The 15,866-nt window shown below is 39.4% G+C and overlaps 1 protein-coding gene across 2 annotated transcripts in view; it reads left to right on the top strand.

The window, feature by feature from the left end:
- Positions 1–3,397: 3,397 nt before the first annotated feature.
- BAHCC1 (BAH domain and coiled-coil containing 1) overlaps positions 3,398–15,866 on the top strand; it is a gene marked incomplete at its 3' end in the record, with an annotated part of 146,704 nt that continues 134,235 nt past the window's right edge. For both annotated transcript variants that reach the window (XM_073606865.1, XM_073606864.1), the window contains 1 exon segment: positions 3,398–3,508.

Raw genomic sequence — 15,866 nt, 5'->3', positions numbered from 1 at the left:
GTACCCATCTATGTTGGAGCCCTATACTATTACCTGCTGGGACTTGTAGTTCTCCACCCTCTCCTGGGGAGATCAGGTTCATGCTATGCACAAGCATCCTGCTGGGATTTGTAGTTCTCCAGCCTCTCCCTCCTAAGACTCAGGTTCATGCAATTCTCTTAGGTAAGGGACTACAAGTCTCAGCATCGCATGCCCACTCGCCCACCTTGAAGCTTTATCCTGTAACCTGCTGGGACTTGCAGTTCTCCATCTTCTCCTTGGACTCGGGTTCGTGTAATCCCCAATGTATGGGGCTACAAGTCCCAGCAGTGCTAGAAAAACACCTGGACACCCACCCACCTTGGAGCCTTATACAGTACTATAACCTGCTGGGACTTGTAGTTCTCTATTCACTCCCTCCTAAGACTCAGGTTCATGCAATAATCTTAGGTAAGGGACTACAAGTCCCAGCATCACATGGTCACTTATCTACTTGGAGCCCTATGCTATAACCTGCTGGGACTTGTAGTTTTTCATCCTCTGCTAGGACTTAGGTGCATGCAATCTCCCATGTGCGGGACTACAAGTCCCAGCAGTGCTAGAAAAACACCTGGACACCCATCCACCTTGGAGCCTTATATTATAACCTGCTGAGATTTGTAGCTCTTCATTCTCTCCGTCCTAAGACTCAGATTCATGCAATTCTCTTAGGTAAGGGACTACAAGTCCCAGCATTACATGGGCACTCGCCCATTTTGGAGCCCTATGCTATAACCTGCTGGGAGTTGTAGTTCTCCACCCTCTCCTAGAACTCAGGTTCGTGCAATCTCCCATGTATGGGACTACAAGTCCCAGCAGTGCTGGAAAAACACCTGGACACCACCCACCTTGGAGCCTTATATTATAACCTGCTGAGACTTGTAGTGCTCCATCCTTTCATTGCACCACAGCCTGCTGGGAGTTGTAGTTCTCCATCCTTTCATTACACAGCAGCCTGATGGAAGTTGTAGTCCTCCATCCTCTCATTGCATATCAGCCTGCTGGGAGCTGTAGTCTTCCATCCTCTTATTGCAAAGCAGCCTAATGGGAGTTGTAGTTCTCCATCCTTTCATAGCACAGCAGCCTGCTGGGCGTTGTAGTACTCCATCCTCTCCTGGGGAGATCAGGTTAATCCATTGCACACGGGCCTGCTGGGAGTTGTAGTTCTTCATTCTCTCCGTCCTAAGACTCAGATTCATGCAATTCTCTAAGGTAAGGGATTACAAGTCCCAGCATCACATGGGCACTCGCCCTATGCTATAACCTGCTGGGAGTTGTAGTTCTCCATCCTCTCCTAGAACTCATGTTCGTGCTTTCTCCCATGTATGGGACTACAAGTCCCAGCAGTGCTAGGAAAACACTTGAACACCCACCCACCTTGGAGCCTTATATTATAACCGGCTGAGACTTGTAGTTCTCCATCCTTTCATTGCACAGCAGCCTGCTGGGAGTTGTAGTCCTCCATCCTCTCATTGCACAGCAGCCTGCTGAGAGTTGTGCTTCTCCATCCTCTTATTGCACAGCAGCCTGCTGGGAGTTGTAGTCTTCCATCCTCTCATTGCACAGCAGCCTGCTGAGAGTTGTAGTCCTCCATCCTCTCATTGCATATCCACCTGCTGGGAGTTGTAGTCCACCGTCCTCTCATTGCACAGCAGCCTGCTGGGAGTTGTAGTACTCCATCCTCTACTGGGGAGATCAGGTTAATCCATTGCACACGGGCCTGCTGGGAGTTGTAGTTCTTCATTCTCTCCGTCCTAAGACTCAGATTCATGCAATTCTCTGACTCACCCTATGCTATAACCTGCTGGGAGTTGTAGTTCTCCATCCTTTCCTAGAACTCAGGTTCGTGCAATCTCCCATGTATGGGGCTACAAGTCCCAGCAGTGCTAGGAAAACACTTGAACACTCATCCACCTTGGAGCCTTATATTATAACCTGCTGAGACTTGTAGTTCTCCGTGCTTTCATTGCACAGCAGCCTGCTGGGAGTTGTAGTTCTCCATCTTTTAATTGCACATCAGCCTGCTGGGAGTTGTAGTTCTCTATTCTTCCCCTCCTAAGACTCAGGTTCATGCAATTCTCTTAGTACGGGACTACAAGTCCCAGCATCGCATGACCACTCGCCCACCTTGAAGCTTTATCCTGTAACCTGCTGGGAGTTGTAGTTCTCCATCCTCTCCTAGAACTCAGGTTCGTGCAATCTCCCATGTATGGGGCTACAAGTCCCAGCAATGCTAGAAAAACACTTGGACACCCACCCACCTTGGAGCCTTATATTATAACCGGCTGAGACTTGTAGTGCTCCATCCTTTCATTGCACAGCAGCCTGCTGGGAGTTGTAGTTCTCCGCCCTCTCATTGCACAGCAGCCTGCTGGGAGTTGTAGTTCTCCGTCCTTTCATTGCACAGCAGCCTGCTGGGAGTTGTAGTTCTCCATCCTTTCATTGCACAGCAGCCTGCTGGGAGTTGTAGTTCTCCGTCCTTTCATTGCACAGCAGCCTGCTGGGAGTTGTAGTTCTCCATCCTTTCATTGTACAGCAGCCTGCTGGGAGTTGTAGTTCTCCATCCTTTCATTGCACAGCAGCCTGCTGGGAGTTGTAGTCCTCCATCCTTTCATTGCACAGCAGCCTGATGGGAGTTGTAGTCCTCCGCCCTCTCATTGCACAGCAGCCTGCTGGGAGTTGTAGTCCTCCACCCTCTCATTGCACAGCAGCCTGCTGGGAGTTGTAGTCCTCCGCCCTCTCATTGCACAGCAGCCTGCTGGGAGTTGTAGTGATGTGTGAGCCCATCCATTATCCCTCCTAATGATCAGACATTTGACCCCCCCAGTCCTGACACTGGGCAGAGCTCCCCTCCCCCCGCTGAGTGACACTCATCCATTGGAGTATTAGTGTTATGAGAGTCTCCTGGGCTCCCTCCCCCCTCACCCCCATATAACCCCATTCCCTGACCCTTTCCCCTCCGCTCCCCCTCCCCCAGCTCAGCTCCCCCCGGACACGCCCCCCCCGCACACTTGAATTCGGCGCCTTTGTGCTGAGCCGCCGACACGCCCACCCGGCGCCTGTGATTGGCAGCCGCGGCCCCGCCCTCTCCACAGCCACCGGCCCGTCCCCCCCTTTCCCCTCCCTTCTCTACCAGTCCGGATGATTGGCGGCGCTCCGCCCACCTCCCCTCCGGACCTCTGACGGACAGCTCTGTGCGACGGCGACAGCCAATCGGCGCGCCTGTTTACTCCCGGAGAACGGCACGAGCTCCCCGCCGGGCGGCCAATCAGCGCGTCGGGCGAGGCTGGCTGACTGGCAGCGGCTCATTAGTATGCGAAAGAGGGGGGCTGCCAGGGGGAGGGGGGAAGGGAGAGAGAGAGAGGTGGGGGAAGAAGAAGGAGGAGGAGAAGGGGGGGGCTGCAGAGAGGCTCAGGCCGGAAGAGCCGAGTCCAGTCACTGCATGCAGAGCCCGGGGAGAGCACTGCGCCCAGCACCCCCTGCACTCACAGTAAGTACCCCCCCAACACCGATCCCTACCATCCCCCTCTCCCCCAATACAAGGACTTTTATTATCCCCCCTGCACACAATTTATAAAATAATAATACAAAAATATTCAACCCCACCCCCCCTCAAAAAAAAAAAAAAAAATCCCCTGAAATCCTTCACACCCCACTTTTAAAAAAAATCCCTTTTTGTAAAAAAAATAAAATTCACTTTATTATCCCAGAATAATATTTCTAAGAAGGAAGTCCCCGGTGGAAGCAGAAAAAACAACAAAAACTCCTAAATCTCCCCTCATCTATCAATCCGGGGCCACAAAATACTCCAAGAAAGGGGAAAAAATCCCCAAGAAAGGGGAAAGATCCCCAATAAAGGGGGAAAATCCTCATAGGAAAAAAAAATAGTTTTTATTTTATTTTTTTTTCGGTTAAAGGGGGGGATGGGTTTATTTTTGTAATCGTGTTTTTGTTTAATCACAAAGAGAGCGGCCGGGGAAAGGATCGTCCAGGAAGGTACAAAAAAATATATAATCGTCCAAGAAAAAAATTAAAATAAAATAAGGAGATGAAATAGTAATAAATGTAAAAAGAGAGGAGCGGAGGAGGCGGCGATTCCAGGGCAGGAAATGAAAATTGTTACATTTGTTTCCCAACCTTCCATCTGTAGAATGTTTACCAATTGCCGATTTTGCCTCAAAAACAATCCCGGATCTGTGTGTGTGTGCCTCGAAAACGATCCGGATTTTAATCTCGAATTGATCAATCTGAAGGTTTGTGCAAAACCAATTTTATTATTATTATTTTTTTTAATTCCGTACACGTGTATTTTTTAAAGGGTTTTTGTAGCCCTTTTTTTTTTTTTTTTTTTTTTTTTTTTTTTAATATTATTATTGTAATAATTCCATACATATGTGGCTTCCTAATCTGACTGTGCAGCTGCTTTTATGTTTTTGAAATCTTTTGCCATACAGTTGTGACAATAGAATAAGCCCCGATTTCTTCTTTTTTTTTTTTTTTTTTTATCTGAGTTTGTATCTGATCTATCAATCTCGCCTCCATTTAAGGAATTTTGGAACCCACGTTTAATTGACTTTTTATTTATTTTTATTCCATACAAGTGTGGCTGAATGTGCAGCGTTTTTTGTTTTTGAAATCCTCTATTTATTTTTAAATTCGAAGAATATTCCCGATTTTTTTTTTATTAGAATTTATATCTAATTTATCAATCTGACCCACTTTTAAGCAATCTTGAAACCCACTTTTTATTTTTATTCCATACATGTGTGGCTGTAAAATAATCTGACTTTCCATCCTGCACTTTTAAAGGTTTTTGGAACCCAATTTTATTTATTTATTTTTATTTATTTATTTTTTTCATCCCATACATGCCTGACAATAACATAATTAGATTATGATTTTATAGCTGCATTGCCATGTTTTAAATGTTTTTAAAACCCCATTTTTATTTTTTAAAGTCATATACGTGTGCCTATAGGTAATCCCAACATTGTACGGCGGCCTTGTCAGGTTTTAAATGTTTTTGGAACCCCATTTTATTTTTTTGAAAATCCATACACGTGTGCCTATAGATAATCCCAACAGTTACAGCTGCTTTTGTCTTGTTGGTAAATGTTTTTGAAACCATTTTATTTTATTTTTTATTTTATTTTATTTTATTTTTTTAAACCCATGCTCGTGTGCCTAGAGATAATACCAGCATTTACAGCTGCTTTGTCCTAAACAACCGGCGAAGAAGCAACAGAGCAACAGAAGAAGGGAGTTTTAAAGGTGCTGGCCTCACATGCTACATTAAAAAAAAAAAAAAAAAAAAGTATATATCTATTTATATCTATTTATTTTGAGAGGGGGCGGTTTCTATATGGCTGCTTTGTCATGGTTTTTGGAACCCAAATTTTTTTTTTTTTTTTGCCATACACGTGTGCCTATAGGTAATCCCAACAGTTACAGTTGCTTTGTCATGTTTTGGGAACCAACATTTATTTATTGTAAATGCCATCCCAAATTTGAGTCTGGATCTACAGCTGCTGTATCATTTTAGACATTTTTCAAAGTTGTTTTTTTATTTTATTTTTTTTCCTGTTTGTTTTCCTTTTTTATTTTCCTTTTTTTTTTTTTTTTTTTTATTTTTTTTTTCTTCCAGCATAATATTTAAAAATAGGATTTTCTTGTGTGACCCTGGGTAGGCAGGATGGGGGCGTGTTGTGTTTAAAATTAGTCTTTTAGATCAAAAAAGAAAAGGAAAACCGCCTCATTTTCTACCCCTTTGCTCTGTTTTTTTAGCAAGGTGGGTGCTGGCTTCTAATAAGAATTGGGGGGGGGGGGGTCCTTATTAGACCCCCCCCCTCCTCCTTTTACCTAACCCTCCCCAATCGTGTTGCTATCTAAAGCAATAGCTTCCAGGGTTCTATCATGGAAAACAATTTGGTGATTGGAAAATATTGTTTTAATAATTAGACTAGGAGTGCATGAGGTGGGCTGTATGGAGTGCAGTGCCTGCATAGAGAGGAGCATTTTTATGTTTTGTGTGTGATTATATGTATATAATTTTTTTTTGTGTGTGTGTGTACCAATTTGTGTGCTAAAAAAAGCCTTAATTAGGATATTATATGGCGTGGATGCATAAAATACATGGGGGAGGACATTTTGCATGTGCTATGGAAGCAGAGTGTGTGATCTGTGTTGTGTGTTTTGTATACTTGTGTGTTATAAAAATGTTGTCTTAGGATATTTTAATGCAATGGGGTTGTATGGAGAGACAGGCAGCATATAATATATAGAGAGAGCATTGTACTGGTGTGTGGTGTGACTTGTGTGTTTTTGCATCATATCATACGTGTTATAAAAAAAATGTCCTAATTAGGATATTCCATGGGATTGTATGGAAGGACTGCATATGATATATAGAGAGAGCATTGTGTGTGTGTGTGTGTGTGTGTGTGTGTGTGTGTGTGTGTGGTGGGGGGTGGGGGGGTTGTGTACGTGTAGTGTGTTTTTGTATTATATATGCTATAAAAAAAATGTCCTCCTAATTAGAATATTCCATGCACTGGGATTGTATGGAGAGACTGCATATGATATTAAGGCAAGATCATTTTTTTTCTTATGTAGTGTGTGTGTAAGCTTTTTATGTGTACTGTGGTTTGTGTTATATATACCTTTTTGTATACATTTATATATGCCAGTGATAATAAAATACTGTCCTAATGAGGATATTGTATGCAGTGGGTGCATATAATACATAGGCAGGAACATTTCAAACCTGAGTGTGATCTGTATTGTGTGTGTGTGTGTGTGTGTGTGTGTGTGTGTGATGTTTGTGTGTTTTTTTTTTTGTTTTGTTTTTTTTTTTTTTTTGTTTGTTTTGTTTTTTTGAATACCTGTTTGTGTATGCTGGGGTTACAAAAAAGACTTAATTAGGGTATTCTATGCAGTGGGATTGTATGGAGAGTCTGCATATGATATACAGGCAAGGACATTTTTAATGTGGTGTGTGTGTGTTAGATTTGTATGTGTCCTGTGACTTCTTTGTGAGTTTTGTGTAATGGTAGTGTTGGAAAAGGAAAAAAAAAATCTCTTAATTGGGGTAATCTATGTAATGGGATTGTATGGGGAGGCTGCCTATGATATACAGGCAAGACCATTTTATTATGTTTTGTGTGTGTGTGTGTTAGATTTGTGTGTTTTGTGTATGGTACTGTTATACAAAAAAATATTAATAGCTTAATTGGGGTAATCCTATGTGATGGGATTGTTTGGAGAGGCTGCATATAATATCCAGGCAAGATCATTTTTAATGTTTTGTATGTGTCCTGTAACTTCTTTTGTGTGTTTTGTGTACCTGTCTGTGTATGGAAGTGTTTTTAAAAAAGAAAATGTCTTAATTGGGGGGTCTTCTGTGATGAGATTGTATGTGGAGACTGCATTAGATATACAGGCAAGAACATATTTAATATGTGTGTGATATTTGTATGTGTCCTGTGACTTGGTTGTTTGTGTATTCTATATTTTGAGATCAGTCTTGAGATATATATAATTTTTTTTTTATGTGTTGTCTATCTATGGTCATACATATGTCTTATTTCTACTCTGCAAATATTTGCATTTCTCCCCCCTATACACCAATCAATGCATCTTTTCTCTTTTTTTATGGCACAATGGAACACTATAGCTGGTTTTGTTTGTACGTCTGTGTGACCTTTTTTTTTTCCCAATTTCGACCCCCCAAAAACGTCCCCAGTGCCACATGGATGTTTTTTTTTTCTTTGGAACATTTATGACGTGGCCCCCTTCATGGATGGAGAACCCAGGAAGACATTTTTGAAGGATATCTTGGAGTCTTTATAATCTGAGGATATTGCAGAGTGCTTTGGATCCAGACAGAACCTCAGGAAAGCCTTTTTTTTTTTTTTAATTTTCCTTTCTTTCTTTTTTTTTTTTGTATTCCCCCCCCCCCCCCCCCCATTGGGTACAGAGCTGTTTGGTCACCCCCGTCCTCCTGACAAAGCTGGCTTCCGGATATAGGAATTTAAACAATGATTTTTTTTTTTTTTTTTTTCCTTTTTAACAATTCTGGAGAGAAGGAGGATTAACTTGCAGCAGTCCAGGCAGAGCTGTGGATGGATGACCATGCTTGAGGGATTGCCAGTGGTGGACATGGCTGGTCTGCTCAGGGTGTAAAGGTGGATTTTGTCATGAAGTTGGACCTTGTCTGGTCAGGATTTGGACCCTGGTTGGCTGGACGTGGACATGAGGATTATCCATAGTATGGACTTTTGCTACATTTTGGTAACTTCCCTTTCTGGTTGGCCTTGGACCTTCTGAATTTTTTATTTATTTTTTGCCTCAGTCAGTACTGAACCTCAATTATCCCTTCCATACTCCTAAACTGCATTGGACCCCCCGGCTCAGCCTTTCCCTGGGCTCTGGACCTTCTATGGCCCCCTACATCGTCTCCTGCCTTGTGTACTAATGCAGTGAACATAGACTCTACTCATATCATGGGTTGGATCCATCTGCCTTCTGTCCTTTCATCTTTCGGCTTGTCCTGGAAAGGTTTATTTTATTTGCTTTAAGTCAGCCAAATGATTTGAAAAAAAAAAAAAAAAAAAACTTTTTTTTTTCTTTAGCTGGATATTGTCCACAAGGAGGCTGAACAATAAAATTAGAATAAAATTGAAATATTTAATAAAAAAACCTGCTGATTAGCACAATCGACTCCATAAACAGGTCAGTAACTAGGATGTAGGTTGCCTGGAGCCCATGCTGGAAGGGGGAATCTGAGATTTTAGGTAGCCAAAATAAGCTGTGTTTAAAAAAAAAATACATATATTATAAAAATATATAAATATATAATTTGTGACCGCTTGTATTCGATATTGTTGCAAAAGTGTGTGCATATATTTTTTGTGTAGCAGTAATGTTCATTTGTGCATGTTTTTGCTAAACTCTTGTATTTATATTATCTACCTTGCTTGGATAATTCCAGCCTTCTCTATTTTTATAGAGGGACGTATTTTAACTTGCTGTAGAGGGGCAGATTTTTTTTTTTTCTATCCTCGGTATGATTTTTTTTTTTTTTTACGTATAGCCGAATTCTTTACATGTGTACAAAGGGAAAGCATTTCAGAATGTGCCTTTCTGTCTGCACGCTGCCAAACAAATGCATTGTAGGCCTAATGAATATATCATTAGATGTGCTACAAAAGAGACGTGTGTGTGTGTATATATGTATATATCGCTATGTATATATCGCTATGTATATATCGATATATATATATTTTTTTTTAAATGGATTACGAGCTGCCTTTCTGGGGTAGAGGAAGCTGCGTTTTTATTTTAATCGTAAAAGCAATGGTATTTAGCCTTCGGTGTTTTTGCTTTGGCTTTCTCTGCTATCGTGGAAGTAAAGCATTTTTCTTTTTTTTTTACATTTGTGTCTCTATTACGTTTGTAACATTTTGTTTAATATATATATATTTATTTATTTTTTTTACAAATTTTTATTTTGTGTTGTGTTTTTTTTTTTCTTCTGATCTGGGTACACATTTGGCACCTATAGGACACATTAAAAAGGCAATGCTGACACCAGACATATTCAATTTTTTTTTTCATTTCTATTGTGTTTCCAGCATGTATTGTGGAGTGTTGCTTTTTTTTTTGCCAAACACGTTTATTTTAATATTGTACTTACTTTTTTTTTATACATTCGTTGAATGGTTAGAGCCATTACCGTATTGTATGGTACACAGCAGCTCGTGCAGGACTCCCATTACCGTATTCCCCGCCTCCTAGCCGGCTGCTTTGTGTGTGTGTGTGTGTGTGTGTGTGTTTTTGTTTTGTTTTTTTACTTTTTTGTTTTTCGTCTGGGGGGCCCTGAGCAGTGCGGGGCCCTTCAATGCTTGGCTGGAAGGAATTGCAAAGCAGGGGTTTTTAAGGAGAGCAAGCGGAATACAATAGAACCGATAGGGAGGGGTGGAGGAAATCCTTTTGTAAAACAAAGGGGAGAATTTTCCCTTTTCACCTCCCTCTCTCTCCCTCTTTTTATAGTTTAGTTTATCTTTACTGTGAACCTGAATTCAGTCCTGGAAAAAACGAAATCAGTCTGTCCCTGTCTTTGTGTGCTAAGATGTACCTGCATGGCTCATGCATGGTATTGGATGGATGAATGGCCAGGGCATCTAGGAGCTATTTGTGTGCCTGTAGAAAGATGTCACCTATTTATACACAAAGTAGCATTTTATATCCCTAAATGAATACTTATTATGTATACATTTCTACCCTTCCTTTTTATCTGTGAGGTTTGGGGTGTGTGTGTGTGTGTGTGTGTGTGTGTGTGTGTGTGTGTGTGTGTATGTATGTATATATATATATATATATATATATATATATATATATATATATATATATATATATATATATATATTTTATAAAATATGCGTGTGTGTTGACAAGTGTCATCGAATCTTGGGCTATATATTATTGCTCTATTCGATGAAGAATTTAGTCTAAATTTTGTAATTCTATGTATTGATAGGATGAATGATTTGGGCATCTAGAAACCATTTGGTTGCTGTGTGTATATAAAACATATTTCTCTATACAAATAATGTAGTATTATATAAAAAAAAATGTTTACTATGCATACAGAGTGCATAAGATCGCTCTATCTATCGCGATGTTTGAGGTGCCTGGGTGAGATGAATCGATCTAGCTATAGAGAATTTAACTAATAGAATCTATAACAGATCTTCCTTTAGATTATTAATTAAAATATATTTTTTTAAATGTTTGATTTATGTATAGATGATATTGATTAGATGACTTGGATATCTAAAAACTGTTTGCACCTTTTTGTATAAGTACAGCATGTATAACCTTTCTCTATACACATATATAAAGTATTTTTTAACCCCTAAATAAATGTATGCATGAATATATAATGCGGTGTGTGATATACTGTAGTTTTAAGAATCAGACATTTTATCTAAAATTGTATGTGTATATATAAATATGTGTGTGTGTGTGTGTGTATGTATGTGTGTATATAGATAGATAGATAGATAGATAGATAGATAGATAGATAGATAGATAGATAGATAGATAGATATCTCTATATTACTCAATCTCGTGGGGGAAGCATGCAGTCAGTAACATAAAAAACAAAAAACCCCACTAGGACATATAATAAGAATCAGACATTTTATAGATAAATAAAATGTCTGATTCTTAGTTTTATTTTGTCATTGACTCCATGCTCTCCCTCTCCTGGTCTCCAGGTATAAATCTGCATAATTTTTTTACTCAGTGGCCCTGGCCTGTGTGTAGATGCAGTACACAGACTTCCTTGCACCATAAAATATTCATCCAATGCAGTTTGAGGATCCTACAGAGATTACAGTCTCCCTGACAGTGATGTGTCATTTCAGATCAACTTGTCTTCCTGCATTGCCCTTCCCTGCCCTGAATATGAGCTCAGGGTGGGACCCCTGTGATATAGAGAGGGGGGGGGGCAGTCCCCTTCCCTATGAATGTAGGCTCCCAGGAAAGGTGTGGGCTTGGGGATTCATCATTGGACTCTTTCACCTGAGACTCCACTGACCAATGCCCCCCCCCCCCCTCCCCCCATGCTTGCCTGGAAAATGTTCCTTGCATTGGCCTCCAAGCCTTTCTGGTGTTTCAGTGGAGGCTCCAGTCCTCCCTCAGCTGATAACAGTGTGTGCTGTGATTACTCACTGTTATCACTGGCCAGCTTCTATTGTCTAATGGCCCTTCACCCTTCCTCACTGCAGGAGCACACTGCCAGTGTGTCTGGGAGATAAGGACAATCGCACACTGCAGGCTGAGGGACATTGGCTGTTAGGAGATTTTGGTCATCTAGGCATTTCTAATGACATTGCATCATATTAGGAGGGGATCCGATGTGGTGACACTGAAATGTCACTTGACTTCTGATTTACATAATAGAGACTGTCTATATAGGATGATACAGGTGAGACATAAGGGGAGAGTAAAATGGTGGGATCAGGTCTAAATATAGTATCTATGTGTCTGAATGGGATCTATTAATCGATATAGGGTTTATGTGTTGATCTAGGATCTATTTATCAATATAGGATCTTTTGAGGCTTATTTACTAAAGCTGGATAGTGCAAAATCAGGCTCACTTCTGCCTAGAAACCAATCGGCTTCCAGGTTTTATTACCAAAGCTTAATTGAACAAGCTGAGGTTAGAAGCTGATTGGTTTTTCTGCAGAAGTGAGACGGATTTTGCACTCTCCAGCTCTAGTAAATACACCTCTGTGTGTCTATATAGGATCTACTGTGTGTGCCTATATAAGATCTATGTGTAGGATCTATTTTTGAATGTGCGCACCTAAGATTCTCATAGCTTTCACCCAAGATTCTCACTTTTTTTTTTTTTTTTTTTTCCCAATGAAATCTTATGTAAAAAAATGTGTTACTTGTGAATGAAGTTGTGTCAATCTTGGGTGAAAAGACTGATAAATACACCCCTATAATATTTATGGAAATCTATAGAGCGAATGACTGTAATCATTATGTACAGTACTAGCAGTATCAATATGCTTGTATATACTGCGTGTGCATCTTTTGCAAAAAAAGGAAGGGTGGAAATATATTTACAAATATAAATTTTGATTCATATATTTTCTTTTTTTATTGTTTGTGTGTGTGTGTATATTATACTATAATTTTCGTGTTTTTTACAAAATATATTATTGTCGTTGCACTTGGTTGATAAGGACCACATGAATTGTATTTGCTTGGATGCAGTTGCTGTAAAAAATACCCGAATCCCTCCCTTCTTATTTAATTTTGTTTCGATATTACCGTACTCATCAACAGACCGATAAGGTTTGCTCTTGCCGTTGGTTATCCGTGACACCCGGTGACCCGTCCTTTATCCCCCTATACTGGGTTGATGGGTCTTTTGGCATCAGAGAATTTCTATCTATAGACTTTATATGATACAAATCTTGAATTGTTTGCATAGATATTGGTCTCTTATTATTTATTTATTTTTTTCCCATGATTGACTTGATTGGTTGTCATCGTTCTGGTGCCAAAACGAGACCAGTAAATAAAAGCTCACATTTACAGATTGAAGGGCATTTCCCTAGTTTTCCGAGGCCTTCTTCCTCCGTCAGATCTTCTTGCGCTTTTTTTTTTTTTTTTTTTTTTTTTTTTTGTGCTATTAGATTATATTGTAGAAAGCTTTCACCGGCTGCCTTTGTCCCGATCTTCCCTGAATCCATCCACACAGGTAGGTTGGCACTCCAACCTTCCTAAATGGATCTTCGTTATTAGTTCCAATGGCCCCGATTTTGGTGGCTTTCAACTGGGTGACATTCCTGGTGTCAGCAGTTCTGAACTGGTGTCAGTGCAATGGAAGCTCTGATATGTATATGATGATGCCATGCCAGCTTTATATTACCTATACATTTAGATGATTCGTCAATATATTCTCAAGTCTCAGGACAATGCTAATGATTCACATGGCTGATCTATTGGTGTCCATCTGGTATTGCAGTGCTTTGTGTGTGTATGTGTGTGTGTGTATGTGTGTGTGTGTGTGTATGTATATATATATATATATATATATATATATATATATATATATATATATATATATATATATATATATATATATATATATATATATATATATATATATATATATATATATATATATATATATATTCTATATCTTTCTATCACACACACGTGATGATTCTTTACCCTGTGTCCTGTGTGTGTATAATTTTGTATGTGTTTTATATAATTTTATGTGTATTATATTTGGTGTGGGCTTAGCCAGACATCATTAATGGTGCCTTTAGCCAGCTCAGCATGTATGTGGAACTTCCTTGTGTGGTTTTTTTTTTTTTTTTTTTTTTTTTTGGGGGGGGCAAAAACAGGACTATCTATAAGTAAAGACCTAAGAACAAGTAAATATAAAACCTTACATCAAAATGTATATAATTATGTGATTGTAGCCTTTTTTTGGCACTTATACTAATACAATTGAATACTCTCTGCATGGTACTTTATTTGTAGATCAGTTCTTTGCTAAACATTTTTGTGTATCTGTACACAGTAGGGGGGAGAGAATATCGCACATATCTACTGTTAGCACAAATACAAAAAAGGGGAGCTTGAAAGAGGCTTTTACTTATAGAAAGTTAGAATTTTGAATATGAAAATATATATATATATATATATATATATATATATATATATATATATATATATATATATATATATATATATATATATATATATCTCTATTTGGGTGTTTCTCCACCCAGAATGCAAGGCCTGGGCTCACACTGCATACATTGCACTTTCCCATTGCTTTTACCATGATGTAAGTCGTAAGATTATAAAAAGTGAGTATTGGAAACAGCTGGGGAGCTCCCAGAGGTGCCTTTTTTTTTTTTTTTTTTTTTTTTTTTTTTTGCAGCGATCCCACAGTCCAGGCAGCCTATCGGGGAGGGGAGCTGCAGTGCTGGGCTATGGGAGAGCCTGGAGAAGAAGAGGCACAGCCAGTGAAATATTGCACTCCTAACAGGGCAGTAATTGTTCCACATTCCCTGACAAGTGGGCACTAATAGACAAATAGCACATAAATAAGAAAGAACTGGCAAACAAGACAACACCATGTAATATGCAGAATATTTCACATTTGCTCAGATGTTCTCAGGGGTTCCCAAGGCTTAGCTTTGGGTTTTCTGTGACTCGCTTTACTTTTGATGAAGGTTGGGGGGGGGGGGGGGGGGGGGGGGATGAGCTGTTGTCCTTTGTAACTAGCAAAGGATTCATCTAATTTTTTTTTTTTTTCAGAAAAATTAAATCTTGTCAGTTGTGGGGGGTGACAAGGGTTAGGCCATTTTATTTGGAAAGTGTGATGCAAAATCAATGCAATAATTGTACACAGATGTCTGGATTACTTATCTATCTTATTTATCTATAGTGTGTGTATGTAATTAAAAAAAAAAGTGTATGTGTGTGTGTGTGTATATATATATATATATATATATATATATATATATACACACACTTTTTTTTTTTTTTGCATTATATTGATGAAGTTGCAAGTCAGTCACTGTCCTAATGATTTAAATAATTTAAATTAAAAATAATAAAATACAATGTCACAAGTATTGCTCCCGCAAGCAGGATTGTGTTCACTCCATGCATGTTTCTCCACTTTGTATGCAAGCAGTAACAGACAACATAGTATCTCTGAAATTAGAATGCTCTTATGTAAAATGTTGGCCTGTGTGTGTGTGTGTGTATGTGTGTGTGTATATATATATATATATATATATATATATGTATATATATATATATATATAAAATATTCCTTGGGAAATAAAGCTAGCAGAATACCTAAAGTGCAAAAAAAAAACTGACAATATTTTGTGTCAATATATCGAAGCTTGTCAAATGTTTGTATTTGCTCGGCCATTGCCTGTGGGTTAGCAGTCATGTTAGACAAAAAGTGACACCAGGCTCGCAGTGTTCCATAGGCCTCCTGATTTATTTTTTATTTCTAAATCTCTTCTTAGAATCATTGAATATTTTGTTTGTTCATTCATTAAAGCCTCCCCTTAGTCTTGCACAAGCTCCTCTCCTGGGCTGTAATATCGTCCTCTGATTTCACTGCACACTGTGAGCTTCTCACAATGTGCATTAGCAGCTGCAGCAAGTCAGGTAGAGCCCCGCCTCGTTTCCTGGCTGGATCATAGGTCTTTCCTTGTAGCCAGACTGTCCCTGGCCCCCCTGTTGTTCATTCATTAGATGTATGCTCTTTCAATCATGTG

The sequence above is a fragment of the Aquarana catesbeiana genome, linkage group LG12 (genome assembly GCF_042186555.1).
Source record: "Aquarana catesbeiana isolate 2022-GZ linkage group LG12, ASM4218655v1, whole genome shotgun sequence".
NCBI lineage: Eukaryota > Metazoa > Chordata > Amphibia > Anura > Ranidae > Aquarana > Aquarana catesbeiana.
Note: the sequence above shows the minus strand (reverse complement) of the source record. Positions and strands in the feature narration are given on the sequence as shown.